The sequence below is a fragment of the Meriones unguiculatus genome, chromosome 14, assembly GCF_030254825.1.
Source record: "Meriones unguiculatus strain TT.TT164.6M chromosome 14, Bangor_MerUng_6.1, whole genome shotgun sequence".
In the NCBI taxonomy this organism is placed as follows: domain Eukaryota; kingdom Metazoa; phylum Chordata; class Mammalia; order Rodentia; family Muridae; genus Meriones; species Meriones unguiculatus.
This window is the reverse complement of record NC_083361.1, coordinates 31,293,036-31,308,155: the sequence shown is the minus strand read 5'-3', so window position 1 is coordinate 31,308,155 and position 15,120 is coordinate 31,293,036. Positions and strand designations below refer to the sequence as shown.

The 15,120-nt window shown below is 40.3% G+C and overlaps 1 pseudogene; it reads right to left on the bottom strand.

Annotated features, from left to right (window-relative positions):
* The window catches only part of LOC110542104 (ovochymase-2-like), a 47,986-nt pseudogene that overhangs the window by 16,886 nt on the left and 15,980 nt on the right, over nucleotides 1-15,120 (bottom strand).

Here is a 15,120-nt window from a genome sequence, read left to right as displayed (position 1 = left end):
TGGCAAAGGTATGCCATTGTCTATCCTTCAAAGTGATCTGACAAGTTGTCAGAACTGTGAGAACTGTGTCTCTTTCCCAACCTTTGTTCCTGAAAGGATGGCTACATAATGGGGCCTAGAGACAGATGCTAAATGATGCTTTTGTAAAAAGGACCATAATTGGGTCATATAAGCTGAGATTGTAGGGTTGCCCAGCCTAGACTTTGTTAAGAACAAGTTAGATTTCTGGCATGGTGGAAGAGAATTCAGGAGCAAAGTGTATCCCATTTCTTCTGTGTTTCTTCCTGTTACTAGATCATCTGCTCTGTTCCTCTCTAGACAAATACTTACTTGACACATTTTTAGGTTTATTCCTTATTTTAAACATGGCCAATACCAATTCAGAAGAAAGAAGGAAACCAAAGTCCTGAAATAAGAAATGGAGGACTTTCTTCTAATTTCACACCAGAAGTGGGGTTTCTAAATATCAAGACAAAACTTTTTACACTGGAACATTCACTCATTTCTTAAAAGGATTTTCTTAAAATGATTTAGATTATGCCTACAGATACAGAAGATTTATTTTTGAGATAGGTGGTTCTCTTTGTGTAGCCCTGGCTGGTCTGAACCTCTACCCTCCAAATGCTAGAATAAAAGGGTCACCACACATGGTCAGATGATTCTTAATGATCACAGTCACTCTACCCAGAGAATGACTTTTCAAGCTACCAAGTGATTTTCCTTGTTCCCAGAAGAATTGGGGGAGAGAAGCAAGATTGTTAATGACCAGGCTATCTAGCAGGGATACTTGCTTCCTTCAAAAGTGAATCCAGCACCTAATGCTTCCCCCACTATCCCTGAAGTGATGGAAACACAAGACCCACTGTGTGCTTTAGAGGTGAAGATGGGATTTTAAATCAATATAGTTTGTTGGACTCCTTATCCACTTAAAGACAAGGAATCCCTGTTTTTAAAGTGAAAAAATAGCTCTTTTCTAAAGTTTGAGACCAGCTTGGTCTACACAGTGAGTTTCAGGTCAGCAGAGCTATATAGAGAACTCCTGTCTTATTAAAAAATAAAATGAAATAATAAGTCTTTCCTTTTTTTAGCCCATGCCATTTCTTTTGCACACCTTTCTTTTTTGCTAACCTGAAGACCTTCTAAGATATAGCACAGATAGTTGCCAGCCCCCACCTGAAGCTTTTCCTGTCACTCCCACCCAGACTATGGGTTCACCATCTTGAAGTAGGGGGCCACTTGTACTCAGTCCTCAAGTTGGATATTTGAAACCAGAGACTGGGCTTAGAATTTGTGTCTCCAGTAGTAAGAGAGATCACATGCAGTTAAGAAGATAGCATGCAGTTAAGGTTTCCACCAGACTGAATGAAAGGATGAATGAACCAAATTATCCATGCTTGGTCCACAGATGGAGCAGGGGCGGGTGATATAAGAATGATGTGAAGTTAGGGTCACATTCTCTAAGGCAGGCAGCTCGGGGGCAGAACAAATATCACTGAGCTTCAGTTAAATTAGCCAGTGAGAGCTAACTTCCAACAGTTGTGTGACTGCATATCTCTGTAAGTGTACAAGCCTGGCTAATCACTTCTCATAGGTGGCTGCAGAGTGCCCCAAGAAAGTGAGAGGGCAAAGAATTTTAGATAAGCCTTCATTGAAATATACAGGGAAGGTGATTTTCTTACAATTTCTGGCATTGTGAAAAAAAGAAAGCCATCCATCACTTTGAGGCTTACAGTGAAAGTACAAACTAGTTCTTCCAAACACCAGCTGGGCTATAAGCCATGATTGTCTTCTGTGTGTGTTTTAGTTTGGTTTCCACTCCTATAGGAAGACATTAGCCTGTGGCAATTTATAAACAATAAAAGTTTATGTGGTTCCATGGTTTTGTAATCTGAGGAGGGTTTTGATGAAGAAAGGGCAGTGACATCAAGCAAAACAAAAAGAGACAGAGACACGAGAGCTGAAGGGGCTGAAACCCATAAGAGTTTGCCACCAAACCACTTTCATTTCCCTGTAGTCCATTGTAATAAAACAGTCAATGTCTTGCTCATTGTTGTTATGTGACTTTAGGAAATACTGGTCTTGGTTTAGGATGCTAAAATCGTTTTGCTAAAATGCCCCCCAGTGGTCAAGAGAAGAAAACACTGTATTCATGCTTTATGGGGAGCATCTTCTCCTCATCAAGAGGTCAATGTCAAAGAAGCCAGAACAAAAAAGGTTTAGCTAACTCAAATCCCTTCTTACTAAAGGCAGCCTTCACTCTCCTCATTATATTACCCAATATCTGTGTGTCAAAGAATGGGAAGAAATAACAAATAAGTAAAATAAAAACCACGTGCTTCCCCCTTTTCTCCTCCCCCTCTCTATCTTCCTCCCTTTTTCCCTCCTGCCCACCTCTCTCTCTCACACACACACAAGATAACAGAATAGAAAATTATAAAAGCTCCCCTACTTCCATCTCTTGCTTGGTTATCTTGATACTGTATCATCCATATGAAATATGGCAGTACACATGTATTCATGGATGTCATGGAGAAACTACATACAAGAAAGGACCAGTCATTCTCAATGTTCTCTGGCACAAAAATATAGTAGACCAGCCAATAGCATTCAGTGTAGGGGTCTTATGAGTCAGGCTACTACTTGACACACAGTGAACCCTCCTCACCTAACTTGGGAAAGGATTTTTTTTCCTCCTTGTGTCTGGAAATTTTTGTGCTGTTTAGAGCAGAAAGGATGAGTACACAGCTCTTTATTAGCTTTTTTGATCTATCAACTTGGCTAGGATATCACCTGCAGTTTTTCAACCAGACATCCATGTTGGATTTGCTGAGAAAGGATTTTATCAATGTAACTAAAATCCCTAACCTATTACTTTCAGGTGCAGACCATCCTGGATTATAGGGGTTGACCTGGCTTGATTTAGTTAAGTCTTCAAATGAAGGGGTGTGGTTTCTCCCCAAAAGAGGAGAGGGATAATTTTGAGGCCATATCAAAAGAGTGTTTCAGCAATATTGAAGCCCTGGGTTTGATACCTAGTACTGTATAAACCAGGCATGGTGGTACCCACCTGAAATTCTATCATGCTGTAGCTAGAGGCAGGAGGATCAGGTTCTCAAGGTCATCCATGAGGTCAGCCTAAATTATATCAGACCTTGTCTCAAAGGGAAGGAAAGAAAAAGAAAGATAATAGGGAAAGTCAGAGAAAGACTTTCTATGGTGAACAACTTCAGCCTTGGACTCTAGTGTTCCCTTGGTTTTTCTTCCTGACTGCCAGTGCTGTGGGTGTTAAGTCAGCCAGGACAAATGTGCTAGCCATTTCTGATGAATTAATTTGCTAAAGTTTCTGTTAAAAGAATACTACAAACTGCACCAATGGCTAGGCTAGCAGAGATTTATTGTCTCACATTTCTGGATGCAGGGGTCCCAGTGAGTATGTCAGCAGGATGATTCCTTCTGAGGGTTGCAATTCTTCTCAATGCCTTCAATACCTCTCCACTTGTTTTGGTATGCCACTGTCAATTGCTGGAGTCTCCCCAATGTTTTACTTCATCTTCATATGGTATTGTATGGTGTCTCTCTGCATCCAAATATCCCCATTTTTTTGAAGACTTAAGTTATTTAGGATTGGCATGCTGTAATGACTTTCATTTTAAGCCAATTACTTCTATAGAGATTATATCTCCAAATATAAGGGTCACCTTTCAAGGTACTGAAGTTTAGGATTCCAGCACACTTTAGAAGACATTAATTTATCCCAGCTCTTACTGACCCCTGAGTTGATTGCTTAGTCACATTCCTCAAAGCAACTTACCAGAAACTGCCATTGCTCCAGGTGGCACATCCCAGGTCTCCAGAGGCATGGACTCATCCTCTGATACAGAGATATTGAGTATAAACATAATGAGATTGCTTGGTTCACAGACTGTCAAGTCTGGGACATCAGAAAATGATTTGTGACAATATTGTCAGAATTGTGGAGACAGCTCAGTAAATAGGGCCACATGGGTCTCTTAACAGAGAGGTGGAATATTTTAACTTCAACCTGGTTCCCCCTGAGCAGCTGTTTAAAGTCTAATGGAAATGGAAAGGTTGGGACGTAGATAACTGGCTCTGTGGATTTCCCACATAGAAGGAGAGTTAACTTCCAAATGTGAAGATGGGGAGGTGGGTAGCACAAGCATTCAGGGCCTGAGGATGGATGGATGCTTCATGGCCTGTTCCCTGGGTATGCACCACACACTTGCTCATAGCCCAGAGATGTGTTCTCTGATTTAACTTTTATTTCACTCTGTTTTTTTTTTTTCCTTAGCTGTGCTAGAAGTTTGATCCAGGGCTTCATGCATGCTAAGAGGGTACTCCACCACTGATCATAGCTCTCCATACACTTTGATATGTGAATTATTCCCCCATCATAAGATTGGAAGCAATGAGTCTTAAATGACATTCCTAAGACCATACATCTAGAAAGGACCATATTCATTCTTTGTGCTTTCCAAATATGAACCTGTCTAATCACTTAAAGTTAATGTAACCTGTGGTGGTTTGAATGAGAATGGCTCATATATTTGAATGCCTGGTTCCCAGCCTGCAGACTGTTTAGAAAAGATTAGGGGGTAGGATTTTGTTGGAAGATGTGAGTCTCCAATGGTGGACTTTGAAGTTTCAAAAGCCCATTGTGAGGTTTGAATGAGAATGCTTCTCCACTAGGCTCCTATATTAAAATGCTTGGTCACCAGGGAGTGCAAGTGTTGGGGAAGATGAAGTAGTGTGGCCTTGTGGGAGGTGTATCTCTGGGAGTGGGCCTGCTCATGACAGTCCCCTTCTCTCTCTGCCTGGTGCCTTTGAATAAGGTTGGAAGTCTCTCAGTTGCTCCTCCAGCACTGATTGATTCCAACCAGATGATAATGGACTAAACACTTCAAATTATAAGTAAACTCTCAACTAAATGATTTCTTTTATAAGATTTGCTGTGTCATAATGTCTGTTCACAGCAATAGAATAGTAACTAGGACACAATCCCATAAGCAACAATCATTGTGCTTTTGTGAAACATCTGGTGCTCATGTTATGAGCAAAGGTGGAACAAACCAATATTCAGCCACTGCATCTTCCTTTTTTCAGATTTTTATAATTCTATGTGTAAATATTTTATTTGCATGTATGTATGTATGTGCAGTGTGTGTGTGTGTGCCTGATGCCTGTAGAGACTAGAAGAGAGTCTAGTCTCCCTCAAACCAGAGTTACATATGTGTTGGTATAATGTTCTTGTGGAATGTATACAATTTACCCTTGTTCATTCAAATGCTGATTTCTATACCCCACTATCTGTTTTCAATCCGGACACTGGATTGTGATGTTTAATTCTAAGCATCATCTGTCTCAAGCTTGTGTAAACATGCCACCATTTGTTCTCTATATTTTCAATAAAACAACCAGCCAATGCTGTGCAGAGGAGAGAATAAGGTGAGACATCCTGTTCTGGAGTGGAGGTGAGAGAAGCGAGTGGGAGTTGGAGAGCAGAGATTGGCAGGAGAGGACTTGGAACCATGAGGAGAGATGAACTACATGTAAGATATGACTAAAAACAAGTATAATGTGGGAAATCTGAATGGGAGAAGACTATGCAGGCTTGGAGATTTAGGATGGAGTAATTATTGCTCAGCATTGTGCTAATTAAATAAATCCTAGGCTCTGTGTAGTGATTTGGGTATACAACTGGTTAAGGAATAACCACTGCTTAACTAAAAGATAAATCAATAATAAATATTAATAATCAACAACACATATGGCTATAAGCTGCCCAGAATACTGGAAATTGAACCTGGGCCCTCTGCAAGAACAGAAAGTGTTCTTAACTTCCATCTTGTCAGTTCTTGTCAGTTTCACATTCTGCCTTCTTACTCCAGCTTTCATATTACAAATGAAAGTTCTTTTCACAGTCTATTTAGTGCTCTGTCATTTTGCTTCTCTCTGTGTGTGTGCTTTTGTGTTTTTTATTGATGATCTACCTGTTTAATATGGATCCTACTAAGCATAGTGCTAAAGTGCCAAGAAAGACCATGATATATCTCATGGAAAATACATGAAGTTGATGCTGGCAAGATGTCTCAGCTGGTAAAGATGTTCGCTACCAAACTTGATGACCTGAGTCCAGTTCCAAGATACTGAAAGGAGGGAACAGACTCCTGCAAGCTGTGCTCTAATCTCAATATATCTGCTGTGGCATGTGCATGTGTAGATACACACACACACACACACACACACACACACACACACTCAACAAAAAAAAAAAAAGAGGAAAAAAACCCACACGATTTAGGTATGGCAGTACAGTCTGTAATCCCATCATTTAATAGGAGGAGGCAGGAAGATAGTGAGTTTGAGGTTACATTGAGTACCAGGCCAGTCTCAAAACAAAAACAAAACAAAATACATGTGTCAGATAATCTTTTTTTAGACATGCATTATAGTGTTGTTCTCCACGAATTTAAAGTTTATGAGTAAATATACACATATATGTATATATACTAAATGAGATGGGTTATATACTTATAATCCATCTTATATACTTATAAAAACTTCTGTAAACTTATATATCGACTGAGTGATAGACATACACTGGAGATTTGTAAAACCTAACCACATTTATTCCTAGGAACATCAAATGATTTAGTGTCTTCTATTCAGTGTTATTAGAGACTTTATGGGATGCTGTTATAAGGAGCACCGGTGGTATGCATGCTCATTGTCCTTTTCTACCTTGATGAATTGGGAACTGGAGAGCTGATGCCTCTAACATCTTACCTGCTCTAGAAATGAAGGAGACTTCAGGCTGGAAGCCCCTGGCGGTGCCATTTTCATCTGATTGGAAGCTGATGAGCATCACACTGGAGAAGCTCATCACAGGGCTGGGTACCACATAGCCACAGAACCGAGCTGTGAGGGCTCATGCAGGTAAGTGATGCAAAGTGAATAGATATGGTATCAGATAAAGAAAAACCAAGTGTGCTTTAGATAGTTGTTGACAAGGTTTTATGACAAACATCACAATTATCTTCAAAACAAAGGGATTTGCCTCTTCAAAATGTGTATTTGACCCCACCAGCATTTCAGGTTTGTTTCATCTGCCAAATGCCACTAAAGTGCTACTAAAGCAGTGGATCTCAACATGTGAGTAACAACCACTTTGTGGTGGTATATCAGATATTTACATTTATGATTCATAAACAGTAGCAAAATTATAGTTATGAAGTAGCCATGAAGTAATTTTATAATCGGGGGTCACCACAATGTGAGATCCTTACTGCATTAAAGGGTCACAGCATCAGGAAGGTTGAGAATCATTGTGCTAAACCACTTTTAGCCTCCAGCCACAGACTTATTAAACAGTTTTTTGAGGTGGCAAGGGGTGAAACAAAGGGCCCTGTGCATGCTTGGTAAGTACTTGCCCACAGAGCCACCTTCCTAGCTCATAAAGCTTGTCTACCTGATTTTTTTCCATTGGCCCTTCACATTTTGGTTCAAATGTTCTTTGGTCCTTGCTTTTCAGCTGTCAACAAAAAATTAGAAGGAATGGCTGTGAGACCATAAAGAGAGATAGTGTAAGTGCTGGGAACAAAGGAAAATTAAGATATATCCTTTTATTCCTCATCTCAAGATCAGGTCCAAGAGTAAGCCAGAAGAAACCAGGGCTTTAGGGAAATACAAACCTACTTCCTTCTCCCTCTCGACATCACTATGTACAGTCACATAGTCAAAAGTGCAGTCTCCATTTTCCTCTATTTCTAGGCTCTGAAATTATAGTTGAGAAGATGCCTGGTTACATCTAGAGAAGCTCAAGGACTGAGCAGAGAACTCTAGGCCACTCATCTTGCTCTAGAGCATGATCTTGGATGAGAAAGTTCTAGAGAAATCCATGAGTGGTGAAGTTACATAGGAAAAGACAGCAGGCTCTCAAAAAGATTGAAATATAGAAGATATCAAATACAGCCCGCATGTAAGGATGGGGATCAGTGCAAATCTCTGAGATCCTAGCAGCTGCAGTGGGATGGAAGAGAGATCGTCTTCTCTGGAGGCAACTTTGGGTTGTGCTTCTTGGACATATAAGTGAAGGTCTGAACACATACTGCTTTTCTAGGGATCGTATTTCATACTCCTTGTTCTTGGTATTTAATTGTGAATTTTCAGTTTACTTGACCCAAAGCTGGAGGTAGCTGAACCTCTCACAAGGTATGTCTTTCTACCTGGGAGGATGTACCCAGAAGGATGAATATGATTCATCATCACACTTGTTCTCTATTGCTACCTGTGTGTACCAGTACCTCACCAAGTTACAAATGGTTGCAAAAGTTGCTGTCAAATGAAGTGTTGCCTGGAAGCTATTCAAAGCACCTCAGAGTGAAAGATGTGAATTTGGAGAAATCACAGCTCAAAGCAGAAATCTAGGTGAATGGTAGAGAGAGTTGTTTTCAGTGCCAAGCTGAATGAAAACCACAGCAGCTAAGAACAAATCATAGTTTCTGTGATCTGGATGTTAAATGGAAACATGGTTCATTTATCTCTCCTGTTCATGGTACCATTGTTATCTCAAAAATGTGTCAGAAGCTATTTTTATGTCATTATTTTTTCTTAATCCACATTGGTCTCTACAAGGTGTACTTGTCTAGCATTTGGCAAAAGGAGAGGAAGTACATAGACAAAGGGAAGGACTTGAAGGGGAGGCAAACAAACTGTAGGTTATGACTTCCTATGGAGAGGATAAAGCAACTGAACAATTTGGCATCACTAAATATTTTCTTAAGGAGCAATAACCAAAATTTAACTCAAAATCAAACATGGTATGAATCCATAGTGTTTCTGGTGTTTTAGCCCATGTTGTATCATGTGACTTTACTACAATCTTGGTTCCAAACATATATCATGCTCCCCTTGCACTAAGCGTGCATTGTATAATGCAGCACAAATGAAACACCATGGCTCAGAAGCAAGCCCAGTGGCTGTTATGACGCAGGTGTTTTTGTTGCGTATACAGTTGTCCACTCTTACAGAAACATTACAGCTTTATCACAGAAATCACAGACTTGAGTATTTCCCTACCATTATTCCTCAGCATGAGTCAAATCATCAGATCTTGGATTGGATTGTGATTTTAAGAACTTCTCTTTTAGGCTGGAGAGATGACTCAGCAGTTAAGAGCACTGGTTGTTTTTCCAGAGGTCCTGTGTTCAATTCCCAGCAACCACATGGTGGCTCACGACCATCTAGAATGAGATCTGTGCCTTCTTCTGGCATGCAAGTGCAAATGCAGGCAGAACTCTGTGTGTGTGTGTGTGTGTGTGTGTGTGTGTGTAATAAATCTGAAAAAAAAAAAGAACTTCTGTTTGAGTTGAGTTGAAATACAAAAGAAAGAATTTTGGTTTATGATTAAGACAAAATTTTTAACAATTTCTGAAGGGGACCTAAATATATTTCTGCCATTTTGTATTTTTTCAAAGCTAAGTTTCAGAACTGATTATTATAAAGTCAAAACACTGGAACAGTTATGGAAATCACTGAAGATGCTCTTGCTGTCCTGATTCACTCATTTTTAAAACTAGTATGATCTCATTTAGGCTTCTAACCTCTGACTGTATTTGACATTTCAGATACTATGAATCCCAGCTTCTCTCAAATGTTCAACAGTTCAGTCCTCTTATTCCACAGTGTTTTTGAGGAGTGGAATGGGAACTGGGTAATTAACTCTTAATTCTCATTCTATCTAAGTTTTAACTCTTGTGGTAAACACAAACTATTGGCCGCATCTGTTTGTTTGGGTTGCTTTGTGTTTTAAAGGCTCCATTTTCTGATCTGTCATAAAGTCTCATCAGTTTGGTTTTCTGCCAGTATCTCAGACTCCATTTCCCCTCAGACACACTTAAACACCAATCACAATGTTATGGATGAGTATATAAGATGGCGATCTCCTTGATTGTACTGCCTAGTGATGTACTTGTCTTAGTTTAGGTAAATACACTTTATAATATGGTTTGAATGTGAAATGTCCTCATTAGGCTCACAAGTTTGAATATTTGATCCTCAGATGATGGAGAAGGTTGTGAAAGGTTGTGAGACCCTGAGGAGATGGAGCCTCACTGGAGGAAGTGGGTTACTGAGGGGCAGGGCTCAGGGGTTTGTGACCACTTGTTCTCCACTCTGCTTCCTGAGTGCTGATACAATATGACCATCTACCTTATCTACTGCCAACACGCCTTCCCTGCTATGATGGTCTGTATCATCTCAAGCTGAAAAGCAAAATACACCCTTCCTCTTTTAAGTTGTTCCTTGTCACAGCAGTAAGAAAGATTATTACTACAGATGTTTACACTAGCGGAATTGGCTATGCAAGAGTTTTAGAGTTTACTCCTTCCTCTTTCTCTTCCTTTCCTTTCTTTTCTTCATATGCTTTTGTTCATTTATCATTTTCGGAAGAAAGACTTAACAAACAAATGCTTATGTCCACCTGTATCCTGACTGTTGATCTACCTTCACCTAGGCAGTGACATACCTCAACAGAGGGTCCACTACTGTTTAATTGGCAACAAGCAAATGGCCTTCATGCTACTGAAGTCAAATGTGGTGTTAAGCTCATCATGATATTGGATGGCTTATACTTTGGTCTCAGGCTAACTTGTCCATATTCTTTCTAAGTATGCTTTATAATTCTGTTGACCCTGGCCTGTGCCAAATCCTTTTTTGCTGTGTCTTTTTTTCTGCTTGGAATGCTTAATGACATTGGTATGACTGTTATCAACTTCTTAATTAGTCACAATTAGTTTTCCCAGAATTTTAGTTCATAAGGAAGGATGTTTGTTTCTAAAAGAAGACATGGGCTCTTGAAAGTCACCAGGTTTAAAGATGAAATTAAAAACGGGAAACTTTATTTTGTTTTGAACAAGAGCTAAAGAGTGCAAGTGCCATCTAGTGGTGGCTGCAGGAGAAACAAGCCTGCTCTGTTTCCCTAATATTTGTAGTGTGCAGTGTGCCAGGTACTGAGGACTAAAAGTACAGCTGTTAAATTTTTTTTTTTCAGATAAAATCTTTGCTTCACAATCCCTATGTCAGCTCTCTCATGATTATATCATGTCTAATTTAGGACTAATACAATCCATACCTTAAGCAATGGCTGGGGGCTTGAAAAATCCAGGCACAGCTAGCCATGCCACTATAGTCTTCAGGATAATGAAGACTCTGTATGGTGCCATCTTCAAAGAGGATAATTAGAGACCTGCAGCCAGAATCTAAAACAAAAGAGTGCAGAACAAATGCAAGCACCCAAGAAAGACTGTTTGTGTTCTCCCTCCTGCCTCTGCCAAGTGATAAACTACATCTTACGCAGAGCCAAAGGGAGTCCTGGGCGCTAGCTTACAGTACTCTTAAGGCCCTCTCAGCTCACTCAGGTCAGTGAGCACCAGAAACTTTCAGGGGCAGAAAAGAAGAGACTCCATCTTTCAGCTGGGCAAGATTCTTTCTCTACTGTAGAACTAGTAGACTTCAGGTGAGGTCTTCCTACTCCCCCTTCCCTCCTCCAACTCCTATGCTGCCAAAAACTTCTGCAAAGGGCCTAGATACTAAGCAACAGAAGTATACGGTTTTACCAGGAAGGTAGCTTGGCTTAAGAGCTTTATAGGTGAGATTAAACACAGTGGCATAATCTGTGGCATCAGAGACAAATCTCAGCCGGATAGAACTGGAGCCAATGAGAACGAATGAAGGCAGGCCTTCTCTGCAGAATTTCCCTGCAATGTGAGGAGAGTCTTTGAGCAGAGTCTGGAAAAAGGCACCACACACATGACCTAAGGACAACACGATCTTGTCCTTGAAGTTCAAGATTTTCTGAATTAGGCTTCTCAGCTTCTGCACTAGCAAGATTTTGATTCAGAATGTTCTGTGTTTATGTTGCTCTTTGGCTTTTTAATAATTTTTTTCAATGTTCTCTCCATTAGTATAGCCTTTCCTATATTCTATATTATCTCCTTTATTCTCTTCAGGTGTAACAGCCAAGAATACTTCTAAAATATTGCCAAGTATCTCCCAATGGGATGGGTGAAGTTACTTCAGGGTGAGAATTACAGAAACACTATGCCATTTCTGTAATTCGATTGTTTGAGACAGAATATTACTGAATATACCAGGCTGCCTCAGTCTCCCAGATTCTGGGATTACACGCATATGCCATGATATCTGACTTCATTTCTCTTTCTCACACAAATAAGCTTTGTCTCCCCATGGTTGTATCTTGGTGTTGTTCTTCCTAGCCCACTGAGGCAGGCGAAATCCATTTGCGTGCATAGTTAAGCAGTGTCCCACTTGGGGTGACTGGGGAAGGGGACTCTAGCAATACATGTAAAGTTTACTCCCAATGGGGTCAAGACCCAGGCAGCCTGGCTTTACAAGTATCAGATGCAGCTGCTGAAGTGCCCTCATAAGGTTCTGGCTTGGTTCTCCCCACTTTAGAGCAGGCTTTAAAAACGGAAAGAGGAAAACACAGCATTCACAGATGGCTCTACGTCAGCCATAGTGTAACCAGACCTGGGTAAGCTCATTTAGCATGGCTTTCCACTCACCAACAAGCCTGTCTTCTAAGGAATACATTGCCAGGTAATTGTGGTGGCAAGACCCTGCATCCAAGTGGGACAAATCGAACAACATATGCATGTTCTCTGGAACCAGCAGGGTCCACACGGTCTTCAGGCAGATACACAAGAAGGTGTAACCTCTAGACAGAGTGTGACAGTCAGGGCACAGGAAAGGTGGAGGTGAACTGTGGAGTAGGACAATCAAGGAGTACTCACTGCTTTCCCTCATAGTATAGGTGGAGGCTTTCTGGGAAGTGTAGCTCTCCCTCAGACGCACTGATTAGGCCATCAGGCTCACTGCATAAGGCTGAGAGGGAAAGCCACTTCATCAGGGCTACAGCCAGTGCAAGCCTCTTTAGCAACGTTCCAGAAGCTGAAGACCTGGGAGCCACTGGTTTTCTTTTCTGTACACTTTCGTTCTTCATGCACTATTCTTTTCCTGTATTGGCTTCTCAGATGCTTCCTTGTTTTGTGTTTTTGTCCCTTTTAGTCCCTTTTTACACTTTCGATGATGCTATGATCATTTTTCCTCTTTTTCTTTGACCCTTAGACTTCATTCTGTGAGTGCAGGCATTTCCCAGGTTTTACCCAACTCTTCCTTTTTCCTTTCTATCAGGGATCCCAGCATAGGCTTAGTCACACCACCTGTTTCAATTCTTCTGGAGTTTACGTCAGACTTGGACTAATGTCTGGTTATCTCCCCCAAACTCAACCTGGTACAAGTGGAATCCCCTTCATCAGCAAAGCAGCAGCTGCTTCTGACCTCATTATGTTTGAGCTTTCATTCTCGTGTTCAAAGGCTGTGATAATATCATGACTCCACTTAGATTCCTCTCTCTCTTCACTTTCAGTCCACACTAAACTGGTTCTAATTTTTTCCTATTTTCTTCTTTTCATTTTCCATTCCTTATCATGTTTTAATCCATTAAAAAATTTATTATTAATTCCCCATTACGTATTCTTTCCCTATTCTCCTTCATTACTTTCCATTGTAAAATAAAGCTCAGTTTCTGATTTAAATGTGCAGTTTCCAGAATTTGATCTCAAATCATCTTTCTATTCTTTTCTCTTGTGTGACTCTACTAAACTTCCTACAATCAGGCTACTTTGGTTGATGTGCTGTTTTGCTCCATATTTTTCCTTCTTTATCCTTTGTGGTTTATCCTGGATAAGGATCTCTCTGTTTCAAAGCCTACATTGGTCGTTTATATCTCTGAGCAGCTCTGGGGAGTCTACTTTTCTATATTGCTTTTTGAGAAAGAATCCTACAGGCTTAAAGGCCCAGTGAACAGGTAAACCGAGAACCAAGCTCATTTTTTTAAATGGATGATGTAACTAAGAAAAGAGTTTGCCCTAAAGACACAGTGAATTCATTGAAGTGTCACAACTAACACGGATAAGCTCCCTGTGTTAGTAGGGAAACTTTCGGGCAGAGTGTAGCTTATTAACTATCTCTCCATCATCTCCCCTCTTCTCCTATTATCTAATTGACAGTTACTGTTTGTCAAGCAATGTTTGCTAAATTAGATAAAACGATGCCTTGACAAGAAGATACAAGGAAGGAAACGGGGCTCTGTGGATGCAGAATTGGCAGGCCAGAAGGGATAGCTGTGTATGCTCATTAGAGTTTTATAGCAAGTGATCATAGAAACACTACCAGAGGAATATTTTTGATGATAACAGAAAAAGACATTCAGAAATGTTAGGATGTTAATTCATGCTCCTATGAATGCATGCTGCAAGGAATAGCCACCTCTGGTGCCTTTTCTCCAATGGTCTGAGAAAGAAAAAAGAGAAGATGAAATTCAAAGCTTGTGGTATCTTGGACAAGAAATTGACTCAAAAAACAGATCATTTTAAGTCAATATGCAAATGCTGAGAATTTAATCTGTGAAAAAAACAGGATGGACAAAATGACAAAGAAGGACAAAGGTGCTGGCATTTTGAGATGATTTCACTTACTTTATTCTTACTAATGAAGAAACAGTGATTAACTTAGAGATCACACAGAGCAAAAAGAGGAGTGGATGCATGAGAGAGGCCAGAGATAAAGTAACATTTCTCTGACACTGAGGTTCAGATATCTGCTGTTCTGTCTTACTCTTGAAAAAAAAAAAGTTCTGAGTTACCTTTAATTAATCCTCTGGGGAAATGAGGGAAGCCACTTTGAGACTAGAAGACACCAGTTGAGTTTCGATGTAGAAATGAAGCTGCAATTTTCTCCTGGCTAGTCTACTACCAGGGTGCATATAGAGCCTGACCCTCAGATTTACCACATTTGCTTCTATGCCTGGGTTTCTAAATCTTTGTCTTATTAATTTGAGGTGAGATTATTCATATGGAGAGCACTATTTGCCGTACTGTATATGGCTTGGCAGTTCTCATGACTTTTTCCCACTAGGCACTGGTGTCCCCTCTTCAGTTGTGACATATAAAAATATTTCCTAGTATATTCTCTGGGTGGTCTGATTATCAGTGATTGATTGTTACTGAGCTATGCTTTAGC